Source organism: Rhipicephalus microplus, unplaced genomic scaffold (genome assembly GCF_043290135.1).
Source record: "Rhipicephalus microplus isolate Deutch F79 unplaced genomic scaffold, USDA_Rmic scaffold_50, whole genome shotgun sequence".
Classification (NCBI taxonomy): Eukaryota; Metazoa; Arthropoda; class Arachnida; order Ixodida; family Ixodidae; genus Rhipicephalus; species Rhipicephalus microplus.
Genome location: NW_027464623.1, coordinates 152863 through 175450, shown reverse-complemented (window position 1 = coordinate 175450; position 22588 = coordinate 152863).

The following is a 22588-nucleotide window of genomic DNA, read 5'->3' as shown; positions in this document are numbered from 1 at the left end:
CTGTAAATGACATGTCTCAAAATAATAATACTATTCACCCTTGAATAATACTACTCACCCGTGAAACTATTTGCTCGTCGCGTTACCCTCTTTGTCTTTATGGCTTCATATACGAAGATGAAAACTGGCATAACGAACCGTGTACATGCGAAGCTCCATCGTGAAGCACACTGGTTTAACATATGCACTCTTCATCTAACGATACCTGAAAAATCTCCTGGTCGCTTTAGCTCTCTGCTAGCTGAGTGGGACGGCTCAGTGCTCTCCCATAGTTGAGTACGAAGTACTCGAAATTGTCAAACATTTTTTTTCTAAACCAATCAACTAAGCACAGACACGAATAGCGCGAGATCACTGGCCAGTGGCGGCCCCGCCTGTCTCTTGGTGGCACCACGCATCTTCATGACAGAAAAGATTTTATCTCGCTTTTCAACCAACCGTAACACACATGATATCAGTGACAGATGGAAGCTTGATTGATTGATATGTGGGGCATAGCATCGCCAAACCACCATATGATTATAAGAGACACCATAGTGGAGGAATGTGGAAATTTGACCACCTAGGGTTCTTTAACGTGCACCAAAATCTGAGCACACGGGTCTACAGCATTTTCGCCTCCATCGAAAATGCAGCCGCCACCACTGGTATTCGATCCCGCGACCTGCGGGTCAGACGCGGAGTACCTTAGCTATGCTAGACCATGCGGTGGGCCGACAGATGGAAGCTTGTGTAACCCATTACATATCACCAGTATTTGGCTCGAGGACATACCGTGGCGCCAACTACGTGCTTACGGCACTCATAGGATAACGGGTCGCGTTGTCCGCTGGAACACCGCATTTCCTGCGCTTTCGCTGTGGACATCAGGTGTGCTTCCCTTTGTTTTGAAACTCAACGCTCAAAAAGGTGGTAAAACCTAAATACGGGCTAGCAAACTACCATTCAGTGACCCAAGTGGCACTCTCGTGTCTAATTTGCATAGTAAAAACGCGACTAAGAACTGGTGCAGCTTAAGCTGCGTTGCAAATGATGTTGCGAAAGCAAAGCTGCCGTGTCCCACAACTATACTACGCAGCAAGGCGAGCGCACGCATCCTTTCGGTGTTATGTAGTTTATGTAGTCCCATAACATTGGCACAACTACAGCTTGTGCTTAAGCTAATGAACGCCTCCGCAGCAGAAGGTTCCGATGGGCTGCCACTGATATTTATTAGGCATTTTTTGGGACGAAATACACGTCCACCTTTTGTCGATGCTTAACCGAATTCTTGCTGATGGGATTCGACCTGAAACGTTTCGTGAGAGCAGAGTCATCCTTCTGCTAAAGAGTGGGGGTTAAGCGTCAGACCCAAGGGCATGGAGACCCATTTCCCTACTGAACTCTGACGTTTAAGATATTAGCTGCTATTTTAGCACATCGCATATCATCCATTCTACCAGAAATAATCAGTAATGTGCAAACATGTTGTGTTCCAGGTCATACAGTTTTTCCTTCACTTGCTTTCACCTGTGATCTGTTCACGTTTGCTACGAGAACACAAGTGTCTCGTGTTTTCGTCTCCCTAGACCAAGAAAAAGCCTTTGACAGGGTTGAGCACAATTATCTTTTTGTCGTGTTGGAATGCTTTTGTTTTCTTACTCGTCTTGTCGAGGTTCTTCGTCTGCTTTATACCGATCCGGAAGCTTGCTTAGTAGTGAATGGCCACACAACTGAACCCATCGCCGTGAGTCACGGAATACGACAAGGTTGCCCTCTCTCGGCGCTTCTGTTTGTGCTTTTTATCGAGTCACTGCTAGAACAGATCAACAGATGTAGTTCAATACGCGGATTCCCTCATCCTGGCCTGAGTGAAGCAAAAGGGGCAGCCTATGCCGACGATATCTCCCTTTTTCTAAGGAATATGGATAGCTACAGGGCTTCCTTGCAACGCTTTGAGACCTACAGCAGCCACTCGGGAGCCCAACTCATTCCAGATAAGAGTAAAGCAATGCACTTCGGTACCTTCACTGAACAGTTTCCCGATGGACTCCACTGGGGGGTATACGGAGTGAAGGTTCTGGGGATGACCTTCCTTGCGTCCGGTGAAGTAGCCCGTGCCACCTGGAATGAAATTAGGCACAAAGTGGATAAACGTATTCAGATTGCGAGGACTTTTCATTTACCTTTTACTGAACGTGCGTATCTCATCAAGACAAGCATAGCAGCTTCCCTTTTTGATGTATCGAAATTGTACGGCCACCTCGACAAGTTTTGCTAAGAGTAGCAACCGCATGTGGCTCCTTAATTTGGAATGGTTGTGCGGAAAGCGTCAGAAGAGCACTAGTCCGCCTACCAACAAAATGGGAGGTTTTAGCAATCCTGACTTTGAAGTTATGTGTCGTGTGTCGGCCATGAGAACCACACGGGAAAACATTTCAAATACGACATACCGAGGTCGAGAGCTTACAAAGTACTAGATGGTAACTTCCCGTGTTTTTTTTTTTGGGGGGGGGGGGGGGTAGCAGACAAGACGAAACTCGTGGCTGAGCGGCCGGCGACCTGCTATGCGTACGTGGTGAAATCTCTGTTTTCATTTTAAAATAACTTACCAGACTGTGAACTGGTGGATATGTCATCCACTGAAATGTGTGAATGCATAATCAGCGCAAGAAATGTCGCAAAAGTCGACGCTGGTTAATAAAAACCACGACCCTACCCGCTGAAGTCCGATACATCACTTGGTTAAGAGAATGGCAGGCGTTGCCAACGGCCGACCGCTTTGCGGCGTGGGGTGTGGCGCCCTTCACCTCACGTCCGCGACGTGGCTGGACGGAAACTCTAAATCATGTACTTTACGAATCCCCTTTGGTACGTTCTTTCTGGCGTTTGGTGACCAGCATGTTTCAAGTTAGAATGCAATGGCAGTCGTGGTGCAGAGACATTTTTGTGGGTTGATAATGCGTATGCGTGCTTTTGTATTGTGGAAGCGAAAGGGACTAGTATGCCTGCGGAGATGCCCGCAGAAAGCCATGTTTTCTCTGCTACATCACTCAAGAACCATGATGTTAACCCATCTAAACGAGCAGCTATTCATTCTAGGGGAGGAAGCTTTCCTCCTGCGGTGTTCAACACGATTTATTCTTCTCAGAAAGAACAAAGTGTCCATGCCTTTCCTTCACTACTGAGAAGGTAAGCTAGTGTTTGTGATTTCACTCAACTTGCATTTAGTACTGTATAAGTATTTGTGTATTCTTAAACGAAATTTTTAAATTTTGTTTTTTGTTCCGTTTCAAGAATTGTACGTGCCCCTGAGCAAAGTTTTCTTTATGCACGTTAAAATTTCTATTTACAGGTACAGACAATTCCTGTTGTAGATTTGAATGTATCTTAAGATATATTAGCAATGTCTTGAGAGCGAACAATGTAACTCATAAATGTCTTCTATGTATATATGATTTTTTCAGAAATAAAACTTTCCTAAACAAGTCGCCTGTGGGACGGCTTTATGCTTTTCCATACTAGAGTATCATGTACTCTAATTCGTTAACCACTTTTTCTATACACACAATAATGCTTTGTTATGCAGTCGCTGGGAACGGCCTAACACTGTCCTATGTAGATTACAAATTACTCTAGATCATTCACCCCTTTAATTAAATACAGTGTGACTTCATCCTAAACACGCGGTCGTAAGTGGATTCACGGGATGGCTTTATGCTCTCCCATAGTATAGTATCAAAAACTGTAAATTGTTAACCACTTTTTCTTAACACAGCGTTAGGCCCACAGGATGGCTTTAGGCTTACCCTTAGTAGAGCACAAGGTACTCAAAATCGTTACCCATTTTGCTAAACATTGTCCATGTTTTCTTTTGTCGCTGGTTTCTTGAAGCTGGGACAGCTAATTGCTCTCCCATACTAGAGTATATCATACGTTTATTTGATGAACGCTTAGTCTGAACACATGGTCTACGACGTTTCCTTTGTCCTGTGGTGATAGTTATATCTGTGACAACATTCTGCTTTCCCATAGTAGAGTACCAATTTTCGCTGAATCGTTAAACACTTTTTCAGTGCGGAGCATTTCTAAGTAGCATAATGCCACGCGTGGTGCATACGCGGCGATGTCCACACCCCCACTGCACATGCTCGCGCCTCGCGTATCGTGCCGCATGCTTGAGTCTCGTGCCAACTGTTTGTTCCCTCTCTCTCTGTCACCTCGAAAGACCGACGCAGGCAGAGTCCGCTAGTAAAAACCGACTGCTCGAGCCACACAACAGTTCACTGGCCACCTCGTATATGTAGGCACTGGATCGGACATCAGCGTACCACCACTCCTTGAAGGCAACTCTTCTCCTTCAATCAATAAATAGGAAGAATAAAAACAAAATCAAAATAATCACTCCCAAACCACACCTGAATACGCAACATTCACGCGACACCCCCCACCCCTCTGCGACGCATTGACTTGAGTTCCCCCGTGGGAAGATGCGGGCGGCGTTTTCTAGACGCGAAGCAGCTTTCTGACTGGTCTGAGTAACGCTGTCCATCTGTGTCTCCGTGCCAACGTGCTATACCATGCTCCACTCACCACAGATGTTGGGGCGTTACCAAGTAGGTCATGCCTTCCCTCGCAGTGCGCGGTGACGTCACTCTCTCCCTGACCCGCCACGTGCTCACCACGTGTCACTTCTCTCTCACTTCACCCTATTCTTCGCTCGCAAATTTTGAGCGCACATTTAGTAAGCACTCTTTCTGCTGTTTATCTGCGATCGAGAGGACGCCAGGAAGCGAAGCTCCTTCGCCCGCCGAAACATGCACCAAAGCAATTTCACCTAACCCGGCCGTAACCGACGTTGCCAGGGTTAGCAGAACCCATCACATTTGTGAATAGAAACATTGCGCCTACAGCCCCGACGAAGCGCGAGTCAGGGAAGCCAAACACAAGCTTCGGCAGTGGAAGACCAACGACACCAACAAGATGCGAATCAAGCACGCCGATCGTGTTCGAGAATGGAGACGGCGCTTGTGTAACATCGACCAGATGCAATCCAAGGAAACCGATTGGAGGAGTCGACAGCCCAAGGCCAACGCCGGCGCATCCTTGACGTCACCGTCGCCGGTAACGTCGTCGGCAACGTTTCGAAAGCACCGCGCGCGCTCCGCCAAAGCGCCCGTAAGCAAGCGCTGGGCTCCGCTGGCCGATCCAGAGGCAACCTGCTAGAACGTTCCGGGACCTCTCAAAGACACTCCTGCTCCGAGTGCGTTGCAATGAGTGTCGGCAACATCGCGATGTTCACGCTGTACCTCTCCTTCAAACTGCGAAGGTTCAGCGTTGTCTAGAGGAGACGCTGACTGATTGCGGAGAGGCGAGTCTTATTGTCGTAGGAGACTTCAACGTGGACGTCAACGGAGGAGGCGAAGCAAAACTCGTCGATTACATGCGTGACGTGCACTCGCTGAAGTGTGTGTAGGCGCAACGGGAACTACCCATCAGGATAAGGGGGAAGAACGTGCATCGATCTAGTCTTCGCCAACGTCGACGTTGAATTCCTGCAAGAACCTCTCAGCGTGCACTTCAACGATCACAAGGCCATGGCAGTCAAGGCGAAGCGCGTGGCCAAAGCGGTCCAGCGGCCATGTCTACACTGGAAAAATGAAAACATCTACGCCAGCCATCGCTTCAAACGAAACTTCTAGCGCTCACCGCAGCACCCACGTTAGCGCCGTTCCACCCATGACGCTACCCATGCGCAACGCTGCTGCTTCGCATCCCTTCGGGATTCCGGAAGATGTCGCCATTTTTTTTAACAATCCTGCGCAATTTATTTTGAGTTCATTTTAGCTAACAATAAACACTTTCAGCGTTTCTAAAATTCAGTTTCCTAAAATTAACTTCAAGGGACTCTGGTGCAGCTATCGTTCAGCGACCATGGGAATGATTGGTAGTAGATGGAGTTTCCTAGGCATCATGCTTGCTGGGCTCTAACGCACTTGCGGCTTTTTTATTGCGGTGTTTTGGGTTCCTTTCGAATAAAATAAACGACCTCTGAGAACTTCATGACACTGTCTGAAATGGTGGGAGTGAAAGGTGAAGCTAGTAAAGTGCGGCTGCTGACCATTATGTAATTTTTTCTTTCATGACGAAGCAAAGTCGGGCCACACAAAGCCAGATGGAGCCTAGATAAAAAATATTAGACAAATTTGTGTATTAACTATCATTGCCATGCTCGCTGAAGCGCAACGCGTTGCAGCATACATAAAAACATGTGCCAGAGTTCCCTCTGGTGCATTTATGACAAGCTCTGTGTTTCTAACAACGTATCTATCAGAATACCAACAAGAGTGGGAGCAGGATCTTAACGAAAATTGGCCACACGAGTTCTTCGTGCCACTGAATCGTTCTACTACAGAGCGACGGGAGGCCTTGAAACTGCTTTGCAAGAATACCCAATGAAGGCGTAATGTCGCTGAAACTTCTATTGCGGTTGCTGCGCTCGCCATCTAAATCTATGCCAAACCAATAAATATTTCATATGTACTGTGTGACTCAGCCTTCATGTCGTGCTAACGATGATTGTGGTTCCTGTGTTAGCTTTCCTTTCATAGCAACCTAATAACTCTAGATTTCTATTACTATGATTCAGCTGGCTATACAAAAGCGTTGCTTGACATCGAAGGAGCACGCTAAGTGAAGTTACGTACGAAATTCACACCATATCACCACAAAGTGCACTTTGTTATGATAATTTTGACTTTCTTACTCTAACGCGAATGTAAACGTTACGCTAGACCACACATAGCTCTTTAAGCGCAAGTGTAGGTGGGCTGCAAAACAGAGGTCGATCTGCTTTATAACACTTGAATCAAAGCCAAAAGATGCCCCGTGTGTGGAAGTTTAACTGCAAATCATGTCGATATACAATAGTGTTGCGTCTGGAAGGAGTGAATTAAACGTTTATTTCGTGTTCAGCGCGAGAAAATCAGTGAATGAGATTCTGGAGGCGCTGGAGGCCTGTGTACTCAAATTTGGGGGCACGTAAAAAAAACAGGTGGTTGAAATTTCCGGAGTCCTCCACTAAGGCGTCTCTCATATTCATATGGTGGTTTTGGGGCGTTAAACCCAAAAGGCCAGGAACTCAATAGTATTCAAGCTGTTTCAGAAGGACCAGAGAGACCGCATAACCGATACGTCTTCGGTTTATTGTTGACAGAACAAAAAAAAATGTGCAGAGCGTGACCCTGGCTGCTTCTTCTTCCTCGCCTCCGAGCTCCATCTTCAAATCTGTTTTCTACATCTTCCCGCCGGCCAGATTCAACCGAAGCAACCTTCGAGAGAATACAACAGTTGAATCGGCCTCTTGACTCAATGTCCTTCAGTTGTACGAAGCAAGCATGTTCTCACTAGTCCATCCTTGCCTGGAAAAATCTTTTCGATCTTGCAGAGTTTCCACCGAGTTCTTTTTCGCGCTTCTCCAAGCAGAAGTACATCTCCTTCTTGTACATTTGCGTGACGCTCTGTTTTTCTGCTGGCACACTTAAGCTCCCTCAGGTACTCCTTTTTCCATCTGGTCCACCATGTTATCATAGCCTGTTTTCTTGCACTCCAGTAATTCAGCAAACTTCTCCGAGTCTGTTTTCTTCCTGCTTGTTCATTGCTTGCCTGCCTCCTATAACGTCCGCCGGTGTGATGGGTTGTGGCTCGTTAGGATCGTCATACACATAAGTGAGCACCTATAGTTTTTGCCATGGATGTCTTAAAGCTTCTGATCAGTCTTTCATAAAATCCTCCCCACCATGGAGCTAACTCTACAATAAACTTCCATTTTATTTTCAGGTTACTGGTATACTGTTGAACCCTTTCATCTTCCATCTTTAATATCTTGTTCATCTCTTTCTCAGATTTTTTGAATGCTCTTGCATTATCACTGTAAATAGTTGTACACAATCCTCTTCTAGCTACGAATCTTCGGAATGCTTGTATAAACGCTTCTGATGACATCCTCTTGACCAACTCCAGTTGTATGGCTCTTGTTACTGCACACGTAAATATCACAATGTAAAACTTTGTAACTTTTCCGCCTTTCTCCTCTCGAGCATTTAGCGGTCCAGCAAAGTCTATACCAACAGTGTCGAATGGCCTCGTCTGTGTAATCCTGTCAGCTGGTAGAGGTGGAATTTCTTGTGCCATTGGTCTAGAATTGAATCTCCTACATGTGATGCATTTCTTTATCACATATTTCACCATTTGTCGGGCACGCAGAATCCAAAACTTCGTTCTTAGATGTGTCAATGTTGCCGCAACGCCACCGTGCATTGTTACTTGATGCTCGTTTAGAACTAGGAGTTCTGAAAAGTGACTTTCTCTTGGTAAAATAATAGGATGCTTCTCATCAAAGCTCAAATCACTCCACTGAAGCCTCCCTTTTACTCTCAGGACACCTTGATCATCTTCGAAGATGTTCGTGCCGTACAGATTCATGTTGTCATATATTCGTGTCACTGCATTTTGTAGCGTTTTCTGCTCCTGCTTTATCAGCACAAACTCTGCCTTGTCCAATTCTTCTCCTGTCAGCGAACCTGTTTTCCTTTCTTTTCGTCGGTTTCCTATATAACGCATCACCCACGCGGTAACTCGTAACGCTTTCTTGTATGATCCAAATCTGCTCACATCAATTATCTTTTCTTCACTCGTGGTGGTAGTTAAGCATGCCACTGTCTTTTCTTCGTCTTTGTTGTCATCACTGTCCGATTCATGCGTGATGTCATAATCAGGGCTTTGTTTTTCATTCTTGACCCACGTGGGGCCTTTCCACCATAATTCACTGTCCAGCAAACGTTTCATCTTCATCCCCCTTGTCATAAAATCCGCAGGATTTTCATCACTTTTAACATAACCCCATTGACTCTCATTGGACTTGCTCTTAATTTCTGCTGCGCGGTTGCGAACAAACAGATCTTTCGTCTTGTTTGACTTTATCCAGCATAACACAATTTGAGAGTCAGTCCAGAATTTCACATTCCTCAGTTTCCTGATGAAATTCTCGGTTATATGACTGGCCAATCTGACTGATATTGTGGCCGCCAACAACTCCAATCTTGCTAGTGTGATCTTTTTGATTGGAGCGACTCTACCCTTTGCAATGATTAAATTTGCTTCATTGCTTCCATCGGAGTATTCTGTTACAATGTATGCTACTGCTCCATATGCCATTGGACTCGCATCGGAGAACACGTGCAGAGTCGATGCTTTCACTTCAGCTTGTCTGTTGTCATAGCATCTGTTAACGGTGAAGTCATCTAAGTGCTGAAGCTCCTCCGACCAGTCCTTCCAAGTTGATCTATGCTGGCTTGGTAACGGGTCATCCCATTTCAGTTTATCCATCCAAATTTTTTGCAGCAATATTTTTGCTCTGACTGAAAATGGTGTCAAAAAACCTAAAGGGTCATATAGCTTTGCCGTGTCCTGCAAAACCTGTCTTTTTGAGAGTTGTCTCGTGTCCTTGTCATTTCGCCATGTAGTGTCGGGAAAGCTCAACACGTCGTCTACGAAATTCCATTTCAGTCCCAAAATCTTGATTTGTCCCTCTTTTCTTATCCCTCGATCCAGATCCTCTCCTTCTTCATCAAAGTGTTTTCTTAGCTCGGCGTCATTTGAAATCCATTTTCTTAAATTCATTCCCGCATAGCGAAAAATATCTCGTGCTTTTTTGTATATCTTTGTCGATGTCGAGTATTCGTCGGCTCCTAGTAAAACGTCATCGACGTAGATTCCTTTCCGGAGTTGCGCCACAACTGCAGGATATTTTTCTTCGAATTTATCCAAATGTCGATGAATCGTGGCTGCTAGAAGGAAGCTACTTGGTGTAGTTCCGAAAGTAACCCTCGTCATCCTCCACGTTTTTATCTTCGGGGTTGGCATATCTTCGCTGGGTATTCTTTCCCACCATATGAATCGCAGTGCGTCTCGGTCATTTTCATGTATCTTGATCTGCAGGAATGCTTTTTCCACGTCGGCTGACATAGCGATCTTGTGATGTCGAAAGTTCATCAGCAAGCTTGTGATGTCGGGGTTTAGGTTTGGCCCCTTTTCCAAGTTGTCATTTAAGGATTCACCTGGATTCTGGCTTGACGATGCGTCAAAGACGATCCGTATTTTTGTCGTTGTTCGGTCCTTCTTGATTACTGCTTGATGCGGCATGTAGTATACAAATTTGTTCTGTATATCGGATCCAGCATCTTCTTCGACGTTTTCTGCTATTTCTTGCTCAAAGTACTCTCGAATAGCTTTGTCATAGGCTAGGAGTTCATCTTTATCCTTGCATAATTTTTTGGTCACCTGCATAAGCCTCTTCTCTGCAATGGTGGTGTTGTCGTCCAATGTCACGTTTTCCTTCCATGGTAGCCGCACTTGGTATCTTCCTGCCTTGAACTCCATTGTTTGTCGGACGTAGTCTAGCACATGTTCATCGTTCATCTTTGTTGCTGGGTTCTCCTTGATGCCCATGTTTTTCAAGTCCCAGAATCTCTGCAGTTGGTCCGCAGTCGTGTCCGACTTGGCACTGACCTTGAGTACCATAACCGTCGATGATTTCAGCGGCACACAATGAAGTCCTACAGGACCTTGGACCGTCCATCCCAATATTGTTTCTATTGCCATTACTTTTGGATGAATCTCGCAAATGCGACCAGTGACGACAGTCCAGTAATAATCTGCTCCAATTAATATAGAAGTTTCCATATCTTTTCTTTCTTTGTCCTTCTTCTGGTTGTCATCAGCCAAACGAATTCCCATCGATCTTGCTCTTTCGTGTATTGTCAATGGTGGCGATGGTAGCACGTCACAGGATATAACTTCTATCTCCAGTGCCTCAATCGTGACTGGCTCCGAGATGGTATCCTTCCTCACGCTGACCTCGACGACTTTCATGTCTAGTTCCATCTCTCCTCCTCCAAATGATCCTACAGTAATCCTTTCGGATCTTTTTACCTTGCACGCTAGTTTTCTTGACAAGCTTTTGAGGATGAATGTCCTCTGACTCCCGTTGTCCAGCAGAATCCGTGCGTAGCACCCGCTGCCTTCTCCCTCCGTCCACGAAAAGGCTGTCTGCAGTAGTATGCACTTCTGTTCATCAGACTGCTGTGCGTGCATGTTGCAGGACTTGCTGGTGTCTAACCGGTCAGGTTGCGCGCTTTTAAGCACTTGCTCAACATCCCCGCTTTGCTGCTGTGTTGACTTTCCTGCAGGCGTACGTGGTCGACACATGGATGTCGCGTGCCTTCCCTTGCATGTTTTGCAGCGTACGTTAGCACGGCATATCTTCGCCGTGTGGTGAGGTCTGGTGCATCTGAAGCACCTTCGTTCCTGTTGCAAGGCTTCTTTCTTTTGTTGCATACTAATGCTTCTTCTGCAATCTTCCGTGTAGTGTCCAGTCATCTCACAAAAGATGCATTTTTTCATCGAGGTGCTTTGAAGCGTAGATGTTCTAGTCCGCCTCATACTGTGCGGTGACTGGGTCACGTCGTATTTTTCCTCTCGAGTTTCTTCTCTGCTGCGTATATATATGTTTAAAAACTCCATAATTTCTTTCAAACTGCTCGTGCTGTTTCTTGACGCTGAGTTCGATTCCGTAGTTGCTGGTCTGTTGTCACCTTTCTTTAACTCCTTCATCTTCATCTCAATCCTCATATCCACCGGTAGCGCAGATTTTACAACAGGAGCTATCACTGTGGCGTAACTATCCATTTCCACTCCTAACGACTGCAGTGCTCGTGTGTTCACTTGCAACTTTTGGAAGAGTTTCTTCAACCCATCTACATCTTTAGGACTCTTCACTGCTTCCAAATTTGCAAGCTCTTTTATGTAGTTCTCTTTTAAATTATCTTCTCGTCCGAAGGTTTCTTTCAAAAGAGCGACTGCATGCTCGTAATTCTGATCAGAAAACTGCAAGCCTTCTATGAGGGAAGCAGCCTGCCCGCTCAGAGACGCCAGAAGATAATTAAATTTTTGATTCTTCGGCATATTCACTCTGTTATGCACCGATGTCTCGAACTGATGCCAAAACCTTGGCCATGCTGTTTTTTTCCCATCAAACTTGATCATTTCAAGGCGTGGCAACTTAACAAGCTCTTGCGTCTCCGAGATTTGGTCAGTACCTTGCACTGAACTCGCCTGTTCTGTGACTATTCTCGTAGTCAGTTGCGTCGCTTGTTCTAACTCGCGTAATCGCTCCTCAATTTTTGTCGTTGCAGCGACGATCTTCATCTCATAATGCAAAACTCTTTCAAATTCTGCCTCCGCGCTGTCTTCTTCAATGAACGGTTCTATCTGTTCGTTAACTTGTCTTAGCGTCTGTGACACGCTCTTCATCTGGTTTAGAAGCGTCATAAGTTGCGCTCGATCGGCGTCTTCTTCTATCTTCTTATCGATTTCGCTCGTAAGCGTCGTCACATTTGCTCGAAGCGTCTTCCGCTTCTTCGATAGGACCTCTTTATTCATGCCTAAAACGTGTTGAAAGAGCTCTTGCCTTTTTTATGTGCGTCGCCAACAGTCGTCGGTCGTGGTCCTTCTCTCGACGGTTAGTCCTTGAGCCAGACGCCACTGCTTCGTTCTTCAACCCGTTGTTGCGAATGGGGTTGAAGTCTCTGCGTCTGTCTTCAGATCAATCCTGGTCACGGCACCATGTTTCAGATGGACCAGAGAGACCGCATAACCGATACGTCTTCGGTTTATTGTTGACAGAACAAAAAAAATGTGCAGAGCGTGACCCTGGCTGCTTCTTCTTCCTCGCCTCCGAGCTCCATCTTCAAATCTGTTTTCTACACAAGCTGAAGCAAGCACGTTCTGCACGAAGCTGAATGACTGGTGCAAGGCAAACAGCCTTGTATTAAATGAAGCCAAAACTAAGTTTGTTGAATATCGTGCTCGCAGAACGCTGGCTGTAGTGCCTGAGAAGCTTGTCCTAGGTTCGTTCACTGTTCGCATTAAAATATGCGTTAAAATACTTGGGGTCATCTTCCACGAGCACATGTCATGGAATGACCAACAAATTGTGGTTACATTGAAATTGATTAAGTGCGTAGGAGTAATCAACCGTCTTCGACACATACTACCGTCTACAATACCAAGGTTACTTTATGATGCACTTTTTACTTCCCATCTAAGTTACTGCTTCCTGGTGTGGGTTAAGACTACAGGCTTTAACTTGTCAAAACTGAGCGTGTTACAAAATAAAATGGTTCGAATGATTTCAAATGCTCACTATCTAGAACGCTGCGCCCCTCTTGGAGGCAGCTCTCCTGCAACTGTACAATTTTCATTCGTACGGTACTTACGACACAGCATGCCCGTGCTTTCAAGCATGAAGCCCAGTTGTGCGAGCACGCTAGAAAGCATCCAAGCTCAAGGGTTGCGCACATGTTTGGGCTTACCTCAATGCACAACAACCAAGGGAACTCTCGCCGAAGCTCGGGCTTGTCCAATCAAAGTATATGTGCTCTGCGAGCCTCTTCGAGTCCACCTTCGCCTGTTGACTCGACACAGGCAACACCCCCTATCAGCGCTCCCTGCCAGCCACCGAGACGGCAGTTATTCAAGAGCTATATCGCGGCTCGAGAGCATCATACCGCCAAGATTCTCTCCCCCACGTGTTCCTGAGACACCTCCGTGGCTCCTGCCTCGACCACTTGTCATACTTCAGATTCCAGGGATTATGAAGAAGTCCCTTGTATCATGGATCGGCCTAAAGCAACTTACACTGCAGCACATTTATACTATGTACGACGGTGTGTCACACGTATATACTGATGGATCTACCACGTCGCGTACCTCCGCCGCAGCCTTTGTCATTCCGCAGATGAAGATACCTCGACGTTTCAAGATAGATAGCAAGACCACATCAACAGCCGCGGAACTTGTTGCTATTCGGGAGGCAATACGTTTCATGTACACAGAACCCGCTCGTAAATGGACGATATTGTGCGATGCCAAAGCTGCTCTTCAAACCATCGATGGCTTCGTGAAACAAGATACATATTATACTTTATCGATTGAAATTGCAGAGCTTCTTGGCATTCCTACAAAAATGGACATCATGTAGCATTTCAATGAATACCTGCTCATTTTGGCATAAAGGACAATGAAGAGGTGAACGCTGAAGCTAAGAGAGCTCTAAATATAGCCCCGGAAGTGTGCATCGCAATTTCTCGACAAGATACTAACATCCTACTTCGACGCGTAATGCGCAACTCAATCTTAGAGCACTGGCAGAAACCAGAACACCAAAACACCAGCACAAGCGGCTGCACAAATGGGACCCGCAAATGAAGTTCCGTATGCTTCAAAGGTTAAAACGAAGATCTCATGCACTATCCACCGCATTCGCCTCGGTGTGGCTTACACGAGACGTTACACCCACTTGATTGGCTGTAATGACACAGGTCCCAAATGTGGTCACTTTCGGTTGCCAGAAACGCTCGAACATATATTTTGCGACTGTCCTGCATAAGCAAGCGAATGTCAGCAACTGATATCTTCAATTGGCCGATATATTAGTCGACCATTAACCGATGAGGTTGTATTAGGTCCTTCGCCTGACGCCAGCAGCACACATGTGGTTATACCAGCCGTCATCGCTTTCTTAGAAGCCACTGGACTAAATGCACGTCTGCAGAGTTACCCAGCCTAATAAAAAATATCATCTCTCTACCTTACCATCGTCATTCATCACTCTTTCACTCCCCAGTCACCCTTACCCAGTGTAGAGTAGCAGGCCAAAGCAAACTATAGCTCAGGCCGACCTCTCTACCTTTCTGTAAATAAATTCTCTCTCTCTCTCTTTTCAAACAGTATCCAATCATTAAAATATATCTTTATACTTTCAAATTGCTCTGCTGCTACAAGAAGGCAGCACTCGGAACATCAGACACATTTCTTCAACTCGCGAGCTTAAGCAAAACGAGGTTACATATCACGTCCGATATCAACCACCTTGGTACGTTCCATTCTCACGCACGCACTACGGAACGCAACGCATCCGACACACCATCCCAAGATTAATATATTTCGAAATGCAAGGAACAGATATTTTAGCCAACAGAAAAAAAAATGGCAGATCCAACGTACAGTGGGAATCGATGGTATGCGAAGCAACGAATGAATAATGTTGATATGTCGCTTTAAAATCAGCACGACGTTATGAGGTGAAAGTAAATTACGCCGTACATGACTTCCGTGTCATGATTATCACGTTTGGATGTGCTGTTTACCTACGTCATGTATTCACGTCACGTGATAACAAAATTTAGTATATGTGGAGCTAGCAAAACGGCCGCGAGCAGACTATGAGCATGGTATGTTATCATGTTCTTACATGACACGCGTGTCAGGATTATCATGCTTTCCCCAGTCATATATTTTGTCATCAGTCGACGTCACGTAACACCAAATTTGGTATATGTGGAGCTAGCAAAACGGCCGCGAGCGGATCATGAAGGGCCTAATATACTCCAATGTAGCGTTGACACGCGCGCACGCTGGGCACAGCGACGCTACGTTAGCGAAACGCAAGCACTCTATAGTCTGACGCCAGGCGCGACCAGCATCCGTCGGCGCGGCCCAACGGCAAACGGCGCGAAATGCGACATGCTGCATTTCGCGCCGATGCATTACCCAGACAGCACTCCGTCTCCCTCTTTTCGTGACGGAGGGATGGCAGACGCGCTGAAACACGCATGCTTCAAAGCAACGCAGAGCGGCGCGCACCTGCGAGCATATGGCAGGACCGGCGCCTGGCGTGGCAACGCCGGCTGACGCAACGAAATGAACGCTGGCGAGCACGCGCACCGCGTCACGTAGAAATGTATTGGCGCCTTGACTGTGGCATGTAGTCATGTTCTCACATGACACGCATCTCATGATTATCATGTTTGCATCATTCACATACCTTCGTCATCCATCGACGTCACGTAATACCATATTTAACATATGTGAAGCTAGCGTAACGGCCGCGAGCGCATCATGAGTGTGGCATGTAGTCATGTTGTTACATGACACGCATGACATGATTATCATGTTTGGGTGTGTCATTTACCTATGTCGTCCGTTCGCGTCGCATAATGCCGAGTTTGGTACATGTGAAGCTAGCGAAACAGCCGCGAGCTCATCAAGAGTGTCGCATAAAGTCTTGTTGTTACATGACACGCATCTCATGTTTATCAAGTTTGCACCAGTATCATACCTTCGTCATCCATTCATGTCCCGTAATACCTAATTTCGCACAAGTGGAGTTAGCGGAACGGCCACCAGCGCATCATGAGCGTGGCATGTAGTCATGTTGTTACATGACAGGCATGTCATGATTTTCATGTAAGTGTTTGTCGCTTGTGTTCGCCATGCATTCATGTTATACCATACCAGTTTTGCACCACGCCAAGTGATCGAAACCAACGCGAGAGCTGCAGGACCATGAATTGTAAACCATGACATTCATGACATACTTGTGATTACTTTATGTTATGACTAGTCAAACATGTTCTTCATACAGTCATGTTATGCCATACCAAGTTTGGTAGCGATAACATCATCAAAACGGCAATGAAAGCTAAAAGTCGTAGGCGGGTAGATAGATAGATAGATAGATAGATAGATAGATAGATAGATAGATAGATAGATAGATAGATAGATAGATAGATAGATAGATAGATAGATAGATAGATAGATAGATAGATAGATAGATAGATAGATAGATAGATAGATAGATAGATAGATAGATAGATAGATAGATAGATAGATAGATAGATAGATAGATAGATAGATAGATAGATAGATAGATAGATAGATAGATAGATAGATAGATAGATAGATAGATAGATAGATAGATAGATAGATAGATAGATAGATAGATAGATACGCTCAAAGTCACCGAAGTTCGCTAAGAAATGTTTCGCATTTAAAAGAAATCAAAGGGCTGTTCACGTAGCTATTCAAACGTTTTTTGTAACAATTGAATATACACGTGTTTTGAAATTATTGTTGTTTTTTATTATTTATATACTATGCATATATGTCTATGTCTATCATACGTGCATGCATATTTGTATTCGTTTGCGCATTGTACTTTGTAACGCATACTTGAAGTGTCTAGCATCTTTTTTTTTTTTTTATTCTCTGAGATCAAATGCTGTGCCCTCTCATTTCACTGCCGATGGGTGGCTGGAGCTTTGTCAAGCTGTCATTAAACAGCTTTCTTGCTGGTCACCTTTTTCACCGCAAATGTTTGATTTTTGGTGAAAATAGAGTTCTTTGGTTGATTGATTGATTGATTGATTGATTGATTGATTGATTGATTGATTGATTGATTGATTGATTGATTGATTGATTGATTGACATGTCTAGCAGATTCTCGAAGTGCTGCACGAGACATTAGTGCCATCTGGCAGTGATCTTCGAAAACGAAAAAATGTCTTCTGATATAGTGAGCGCGTGGCGTATGCGTGCAGTCTCGGAGGCCATCTTTTGTAGAATGCAAGACTACGGGTAGGTGACACCAGCGTAGGTTCCTTAAAGTTACTCATGTATGCTTTTTATACTAAAAAGAAACATGCCACAGATATTGATGCGTTGAGGTGGTGCCTCAGATACGTGCAATATTTCCTTTTATTCGACAAACACACCACAATACTATAATTTATTGCCAATGCTTATTAAACCATGCCACACAACAAGATTATTAAAAACACACATGAAGACACACCTACTCACAAAATCGTTCGCTATCAATTCGGTTGTGATTATATACCTCAACGTAATCCCTTTCATTCGTTTCACTATATTACCACCTATAATAGGTATTACAGAATTGTGTTGAACTTCATTCTCCAGTTTCTAAATCTCTTGTTTCTAGAAATATAAAATGTCATGTTGTTAAAATCAGTTGCAAGCATGTTTTCTTTCTTTATATATCAATTGTACACCGTGTTTCTTGATAAACCCTTATGTTTGCATAAGTTACGTTGATGGAAATTTTCATTACTTACAATGAGTTCTGTACTATTTGTAGTGAATTACGTCTCTTGTAAACACTTACCCTTTATTGGGTATTTATAATATTGTTCTTTTTTCTATATGCTTCACTTTATTACTATCTCAACTTGTTTTTTTTTTACTTTTTAACTGCTTCTTGCCATTACATAAAATTTTATTGTTATTTACAAATGACTAATACCAGGCTCCCGGTATTTTTGTAACTTTTGGAAATCCTTCTGTGCTAATGAGAAATAATCAATTGTGAGAAAAATGCACAAGTATGAATGCCGAATCTAGATCAATATTGGTAAGCGATGCGGATGTGGTTAGACTTTAGCCGTTTCGGGTTACCTGCAGACAAGCCGACAGACCAAAATTTTTGCGTCGAAGTTCATCCCCGGCGTTGTGGTGGTGTGTTCGCAGCTTTGACTTCTTATCTGAGAGGGCTCACTGCTCCCCCTTAATTGAGTATGAAGTACTTGAAATCGGGGTACACATTCTAAACGCACAAAAAGAAATACTATCGTCTGTAAAAATGCAGCAGGTTAAGGTTAAGGTTAAGGATGTTGTAGGTAGCCGGCGGATCTAGCCTTGCATAATTTGCAGGCAATTGCCCCGCCCGAAAACGCAGCAGCTGCAATTACTCGCCGACTTTTTCGGAGGTTGGACGAAGGCTGCACTTTCAATGGATTTCTGTGGTCCATAAATCGGTTATTCACAGAACGCCTGGTTTCATCCATGTAAGACATTCCACACAATAGCGGAAGGGCGCCTTTCGACTAATCTCTGCCTGCATTGCAAATAATGTAAGTATCGTCTTTTTTTACTATGTGAAACAAAAGTGTTGATGAGGCTTAAGAACACAACCACGCGAGAGATCATTGAAGCCTCTTTTCTGTACGAGTCCGGTGACGTGTGTGTGGCGAGGCCTTCAGTGAACCTGCATAAACTGGATATGAATCATTCAACTGTCAACGGCAGTTGTTCAACCGTCAAGTTGACAGTCTACGCCTCTCTGTGACTTGTTTCGTTCTTAGTGTTTTCTGCCCAAAATGCCATTCACAACACAACCTAAACCTGTGTTGTCCCCCTGAACCAAAAGTGCGTAGTCAGAAATAACCTTCATCCGAAATTCATACACTGTGGTTTCAGTTTATTTCTCCCTGTTTATTGTTTCATGCGCATTCGAATATTCAGCGCAAAAAACACCAGCACAATTTTAAATTCAAATTTGAATTTCTACAATGCTCCGTTTCACAACCGCAGTTGTAACTTGCACTTTGATATTCGGCAGGAGTTATTGCAAGTTCGTTTTCTGTATGTGATCGTTCACTCTGTTTTCAATGGCATGTTGCAAATGCGAAGCTGCATGAATATATGTATTTAATCTCGATAGGTACCACGAAAGAAAGATTTGTTAGTAACAACTGTCCTATGTCAGCTCTTCTTTTTGTGCTCGGCAGTCTTTAGCGCTTATTTTTTATGTGTTCATGAACACCCAGTGAGGCCAAAGGTCTGTTTTGCTACAGTGTTGCTTACCGCAGCTTTAGCGGGACGTTAAACCCCACAAATCAAATCAACCGCAGCTTTAGCGCAGTAGCCAGCAGATTCAATATCACGTATGCGCGAGCCACTTCATTCCCGAAATTTCGATCAAAATTCAGTGTGCGGCCACCTTTTTGAAACAAATTGCTTCCAACATATATGCGGCCGGCACTACACGCAAGAAAACGTCCGAAGCCGATTTTGCCATTCGCAAAACGAATTCGAAGGGCAACCTCGCCCTGCATCGACCGTTTTCTCGATGGCTTTCATGAAATTCTGGCGCTGTACTCGAAAGCGATTGCATTTTTTCAGGCCGTACCTCGAATTGAGGCCTGTTTGAGACATAAGTTTTCTCACCATGGTTGTCCGAATATTCACGATACACCGCAGTCTTTTTTTTTTGGTGGTGTTGTTTAGTCTCTCAGGGAATTTTCATCTCGACAAAAATTAATGTTTGGCTGCACAAAAATAGCATACTCAAAAGTTCCTTGCGATACGTGAAGACAACTTGTTGCAGAAGTCGCGGGGGGTCATTTAGAGGGGAAAGAAAGTTAGACCAGCGTGGCACTGCCCTCCCTTACTTTTTTTTTGTGGACTGACTATTACCAGCACAACCGCAAGGCAGAGAATGGGGGGGGGGGGTAAAAACCAAAATTGTTTTATGCCAGGGTACACCACGACTCCGCTGACGTATTTCAGCCACATATATGACGTTGTAAACTATACACTAAGATATTGCAAAAAAAAATACCAGAAAGCAAAATTCTGTCAGACGGAGTTGAACCAGACTCCTCTCGATTCCCAGCGCGCTGCACCACGGAGCTAACGTTGTCGAGGATGCTAAGGGCGAACCGTCGATGTACACCACACAGCATTTGGTGGTCCTCAAAGCTTCGAATCTTTGGCGCCTTTTTGTTATCAATAGGGAGATGGCGCGATGGGGTTGCATTGGGAAGGAGAGTTGCAGACCACACTGTCTCTTTCTGCCACCACGGCACAGTACATGCAAGGAACCCAGTATACGCCATGAAGACGACGATGACGCTGATGATGACGAACATCATGATCGCCGTCAGCGACTGGCTTGTGCAGTGTTTGACGTCTCAATATGTTCTCATATCGTATGACTTGAAACAACTAACAACCACCAAGGAAACGTCCACAGACCTTGTCTAATTTTGCCAACTTTAGGCTACATCTGATGCCACTAAGCAGTAAAAATGAAGGCAGAACTATATTCACAAATTCACATAACATACAATTTATGGCCACTAAACATTTCATATATGTGTACACCCCTTCGTCAGTGATTTACATACGTGAGTGTTCAACGGCTTGAGTGATTTACGGTAACTCCAAATGACGCCAATTCTTCGCCCACTCATCATCATTCATTTCACGGATGTGGGTTTTTTTTTTTGCTCCTAGCGTTAAAAAAGAACGCCAAAATTGTTCAAAGAGCGGCAAGACTAGCGTACCCTTTCCGCACCGTCATCAACAATATGTAAATCGTATTATCCACAAGTCATCACGTTTTATGAGTAAAAACTTCTCCTTTCACTCAGTAAAATTGGGTATTGTTCAAAAGCTTGCACGCCAACCAGTGGCACGTTGTTTTGCTTTGCTACTGTACTCCTGTTCTCCCTGTTTGGATTATACAGGTAGATCAATGCTGCCTCCAAAACTTCCGCGGCTCAAATAACTTGAAGCGACCTTGAAAATGCGCATAGCAAAAAACAGCGAGGACTGGAGACAAAATAGAGGTGGCAGAAATAGAACCTAACAAAACTAACTGTGTCGGTCTGCCATCTGTAAGCCTTTTTAAAAAATAAATACATTTTTTGAACCGTATGCGATATGTATAACAGGTGTTGGTGGCCCCTGGCGGTGACGCATATCGACGAGAGATAGGGGTACCATATCGTGTTAATTTCTTTTTACATTTGGACGGTCCAGTTATATATGCACCCTAATGTTAGTCAGCGGTGTTGTCGTTCCTTTTTCATCTTGTGTGTCCCATCAGAAGTTCCCTATGGCTTTTTCGCCCTTATAAGAATGAACCACCTAGCCCCAGCTTCAACCCTGGCGCAATTGGTACTGCACGGAAACACACGAAACCATCACGCGCACCTCTCCATAGCCGTAAAGAGGATACAAGGCAACCCATGAAGTTAAGCAGGCGCATACAGGACGCAGGCTCAGTATGCTGCAAGTATATTCTCCAACACCTATGTACAATTACTTCCTGCTCCGGTGGGTGTGCTAAGGCTGCGAAAATAGAGCTGTCCTGTTGCGCATCTCACACACACGTTCGAGTGCTGCTGGGACAGACATATTCAATATATTCTTTGCGAAAACCCGCAATACTACTTGCAGAGACAGTCATTTTACAATGCATTCGATCAACTGGACGACCCGGCTTTTCTGAAAGCAAAAGACAAGATTTGATGTAGCAGAAGAAGGTTGTGAAGGCGCTTCTGCGCTTTCTGAGTTAAACCGGTCTCTCCGAATCGTCCTAAGCGGAACTTACTGCATAAGTACGTGCGTGTGCGTATTATGTTTTAAAATATATATATATATATATATATATATATATATATATTTTCATCATTATTTTCTCGCCCTGGTACATGGTAGCTAACCGGTTCTCCTGCAAGGTTAACTTCGCTGTCTTGACCTTTTCTCTATTTTTCTCTCGTTCAAGTGGTGTAATCTTGAACTGCTACCTCCATGGACGTCGCATAACATATTTTACTTCATGTCAAGACGTAGAAAACTCTCTTTCCACGTATCCGCCCTGTATAGCGACGCCCAGTGATGAAAAAAAATTGAATCTTGTACAGATATAGCCCTTCGCTATACTCAAGATTGATATGCTTTAAAAAAGTACGGTTTATTACTATAAAACAGATCTACAATTTTTCTGTGACAGGTGAGGTTAGAGCATTGGCGAGTACATTGCTAAACATATCGTTTTAACTCCCCATACCACGGCTTCATTATGAGAAACGCTGTCACGGAAACTCTGTCTAAATCA